Raw genomic sequence first — 4,890 nt, 5'->3', positions numbered from 1 at the left:
AGTAGAGACTAGGGAGTGAGGCCTGGGTGTGTAGAAGTGGGGGAGGGATAGGAGGGACTCAGCCCTTAGGAACAGATCAGGGAGAGTGGGTTGGTCCCTCATTACAGGCGGGAGGCAACTAGTCTGCTGGGCAAGCTCAAAGGCGCAGAATGAGGGAGGAGAGGTATAGTTAAGAGGAGAAATTGGCTATGTTAGAGGTCTATGTGCAGAGAGCCTAGCTATTGGAGAGGCGTGATTTGGCCAGAAACATCACAAGTAGGCGAACCATGGCCAGGCATTAAGCACCGTGCAGAGACTGCTGGCAGGTGGTGAGAAGATGGGATGGGAGGAAGAGTGGACAAGTTATCCCAGAGGCCCACACATCATCTATAGTGGTTGGGAGTAGCTTCTGAGTGATAGAATGACTGTAGCTGAAGCCTAGTGTCCCAGGAAGAGAAGAGACGATGCTGCATCTTTTGAAAGGCAGTCATGTAAGTGTAAAATGTCTTTAGTATTTGAATGCATTTTTTTATTTAAAAAATGTCTTGCTTTAAAGGGATTTTGTGTTTTAAAAAAGTTTTAGCAGGGAAATGAAAGAAATGTTATTACATATATAGACTTAAAAAAAAGAGACATGTAATTAAAGTTAAATTTACACAAATTGATTTTTCATGATTTTATAGAGAATATAACTTTACAGAGTTTAAAAATTCCATTATATCATCTTTAATATGTACTTGTCTTATGTTCTTTTAAAGTACCTACATAACAATGTTGTCCATGTTTAAACAAAGGATACCAATGGTAAACATTACATATTGCAATCGGAAGAACACCACTTCTGTTGTAGAGGGACCCGCCTACTAGCTGATTAAAGAAATCATTCTTTTTTTTTAACAGAAACATGTTTTATTTTTATTTTGGGCAGTACGTATTCTCAAATACTACTGGTCTCTTGCTGAGACTGCTGATGATCCAGTGAAGGATCCTCCATATGGGCAGGTGGGGGCAATACCCCCCTACTATTTTGAGGGGAAAAAATTAAATAAAAAATAAATATAAAATAAAATGTGAATGCAAGGTGGGACAGTCAGGTTATTATTTTTTTAGGAGTTGCAGGGAGTGGGGGGTTATTTTAAAATAATAAAAAAAGCTTGTAATAATTTTTTTTTAGAAAATAATGTCAACATTTATCATTTAAGGGCGTTATTTCAATCTGACCTGCCTGACATGCTTATTCTGCCTCTATTAACATTTGTTTAACTTCACTCATTCAGTTTCCATATGGCCATTTAGTCTCATACGTCCTAAAAAAAAAAAGAAGGTTCCTAACCTCCCATTGTCTGACAGCATGGGGGCAGGGTTAGACATCACACGCTGAACACGCTACTTCCTTACATATTTCTAAAGAGCACCTGGCAGCTTCCACTCCCCCAGAAAAAGTGATTCTGGTAGTCTGGCTATTTATAGTGTTTTTCCTGCCAGAATCTATCTCCCCTTTGAATGGGGGCTGTAGAGGAGGAGATACAAGAGACATAGGAAGTGGCAGGAACACTGGGTCTGATACCACTCCAGCACTGAGCACATAGGTAACATGTAATGCAATAGAAGGTGGTTGTGGCTGTACTGAGGCTCACTATTTCACATCCTTAGGTATGTGTTGCTAGTGCTATGGATAGGGAACATTACTGAGACTGAGCGTGGTGTGTGTCTGCAGAGTTCTGCTGCATGCTGTTTCTCACTCACTCCCTGCTAGAGCTCCTGCACTATTAGTTTCTACTTGGAAAGATCCCTATTGGAATGCAGCTGCCAGCTTGTCATTATCTTGGTATCTGTGTGTCTGCAGAGTGAGTGAGAAAAAGGCAGGCAGAAGAACTCTGCACACACACAGACACCACTATAATGACAAGCTGGCAGCTGCATTCCAATAGGGATCATTCCAAGTAGCAACTAATAGTGCAGGGTCTCTGGCAGGGAGTGAGGGAGTAAGAAACGGCAGGCAGCAGAACTCTGCAGACACCAAGATAATGACAAGCTGGCAGCTGCATTCCATTAGGGATCATTATAAAGTAGGAACTAATAGTGCAGATGCTCTGGCAGAGAGTGAGTGAGAAAAGATATGCAGCAGAACTCTGCAGACACCAATATAATGACAAGCTGGCAGCTGCATTGGAAGATCCCTATTGGAATGCAGCATGTCATTCACATGGTGTGTGTTTGCAAACTGCTGCTGCCTGTCGTTTCTCACTCACCCCCTGCCAGGGCCCTGCCTGCTTTGTTAGTCCCTCCCCTTCTTGAAAAGATCCCCACCAGAATGCTGCTGAGGTTTCTCAGCAGCATATTGCTGGTAAGTGCTAAATATCAATAATAATATCTGTAAAGTATTGGCACTCAAACATATTGTCACATAAAATCTTATTTGATCACTAGTGATGTCGCGAATAGTTCGCCGGCGAATAGTTCCCGGCGAACATAGCTTGTTCACGATCGCCACGGCGGGCGAACATATGCGATGTTCAATCCGCCCCCTATTCGTCATCATTGAGTAAACTTTGACCCTGTACCTCACAGTCAGCAGACACATTCCAGCCAATCAGCAGCAGACCCTTCCTCCCAGACCCTCCCACCTCCTGGACAGCATCCATTTTAGATTCATTCGGAAGCTGCATTCTTAGTGAGAGGAGGGACAGTGTAGCTGCTGCTGATTTAATAGGGAAATCGATAGCTAGGCTAGTGTATTCAGTGTCCACTACAGTCCTGAAGGACTCATCTGATCTCTGCTGTAAGGACAGCACCCCAAAAAGCCCTTTTTATGGCTAGAACATCAGTCTGCTTTTTTTTTTTTTTTTTTCCTGTGTAATCTAATTGCAGTTGCCTGCCTGCCAGCGTGTGTGTCAGGCTCACAGCATATACTGTGCCCACTTGCCCAGTGCCACCACTCATATCTGGTGTGGCAGGTGTGGGGGTTGGTCTGTGGGGGGGGGAAGCTACACTACAGAAAAAAAAAAACAACAGAAAAAACTACTTTTTTTTGCAAAGTGGGTACTGGCAGACAGCTGCCAGTACCCAAGATGGCCGCCAATAAGGCAGATGGGGAGGGTTAGAGAGCTGTTTTGGGGGGGATCAGGGAGGTTGGGGGCTAAGGGGGGATGCTACACCATAGCATATGTAAATATGCTAAAAAAACAAAAACTTTTATTTTAGTACTGGCAGACTTTCTGCCAGTACTTAAGATGGTGGGGACAATTGTGGGGTGGGGGAGGGAAGGGAGCTGTTTGAGAGGGATCAGGGGGTCTGATGTGTCAGGTGGGAGGCTGATCTCTACACTAAAGCTAAAATTAACCCTGCAAGCTCCCTACAAACTACCTAATTAACCCCTTCACTGCTAGCCATAATACACGTGTGATGCGCAGCAGCATTTAGCGGCCTTCTAATTACCAGAAAGCAACACCAAAGTCATATATGTCTGCTATTTCTGAACAAAGGGGATCCCAGAGAAGCATTTACAACCATTTGTGCCATAATTGCACAAGCTGTTTGTAAATAATTTCAGTGAGAAACCTAAAATTGCGAAAAAATGTAAGTTTTTTTTAAATTTGATCGCATTTGGCGGTGAAATGGTGGCATTAAATATACCAAAATGGGCCTTGATCATTACTTTGGGTTGTCTACTACACTACACTTAAGCTAAAATTAACTCTACAAGCTCCCTACATGCTCCCTAATTAACCCCTTCACTGCTGGGCATAAAACACGTGTGGTGCGCAGTGGCATTTAGCAGCCTTCTAATTACCAAAAAGCAATGCCAAAGCCATATAAGTCTGCTATTTCTGAACAAAGGGGATCCCAGAGAAGCATTTACAACCATTTATGCCATAATTGCATAAGTTGTTTGTAAATAATTTCTGTGAGAAACCAAAAGTTTGTGAAAAAGTTAACAATTTTTATTTATTTGATCGCATTTGGCGGTGAAATGGTGGCATGAAATATACCAAAATGGGCCTAGATCAATACTTTGGGTTGTCTACTACACTACACTTAAGCTAAAATTAACTCTACAAGCTCCCTACATGCTCCCTAATTAACCCCTTCACTGCTGGGCATAAAACACGTGTGGTGCGCAGTGGCATTTAGCAGCCTTCTAATTACCAAAAAGCAACGCCAAAGCCATATAAGTCTGCTATTTCTGAACAAAGGGGATCCCAGAGAAGCATTTACAACCATTTATGCTATAATTGCATAAGTTGTTTGTAAATAATTTCTGTGAGAAACCTAAAGTTTGTGAAAAAGTGAACAATTTTTTTTTATTTGATCGCATTTGGCGGTGACATGGTGGCATGAAATATACCAAAATGGGCCTAGATCAATACTTTGGGATGTCTTCTAAAAAAAAATATATACATGTCAAGGGATATTCAGGTATTCCTGACAGATATCAGGGTTCCAATGTAACTAGCGCTCATTTTGAAAAAAAGTGGTTTTGAAATAGCAAAGTGCTTCTTGTATTTATTTCCCTATAACTTGCAAAAAAGCAAAGAACAGTGACGTGCAGTGATAGGAGGCAGGGGAGGCAGTGCCTCCCCTGTCAAATCATAAAAATAAGTTTTTAATAATTAATAATAATAAAAAGAAAAAAGTTGTCTGTTGTTGTATAATATTAGTTGACCCCGCCCCCCCCAGGTACCGACCCCCCCCCCCCGCCAGCGCCACCATAGCAATCCATCTATGGCATGTTGCGCAATCAAGGAGAGGCAGTGAGCTGTTAAGCTGCCCTCCATTGATTGCGCAACATGGATGCTTGTCTTTGTCTTTACTACTGTATGAACCAGCGCCACCCAGTGGTAGCACTTTGCGGCCCATACTAAGCTCCATTAGAGGCAGCTCTCCAAGTCGCCTCTATGATGGAGCTGA

The sequence above is a fragment of the Bombina bombina genome, chromosome 2, assembly GCF_027579735.1.
Source record: "Bombina bombina isolate aBomBom1 chromosome 2, aBomBom1.pri, whole genome shotgun sequence".
Taxonomy (NCBI): domain Eukaryota; kingdom Metazoa; phylum Chordata; class Amphibia; order Anura; family Bombinatoridae; genus Bombina; species Bombina bombina.
Note: the sequence above shows the minus strand (reverse complement) of the source record.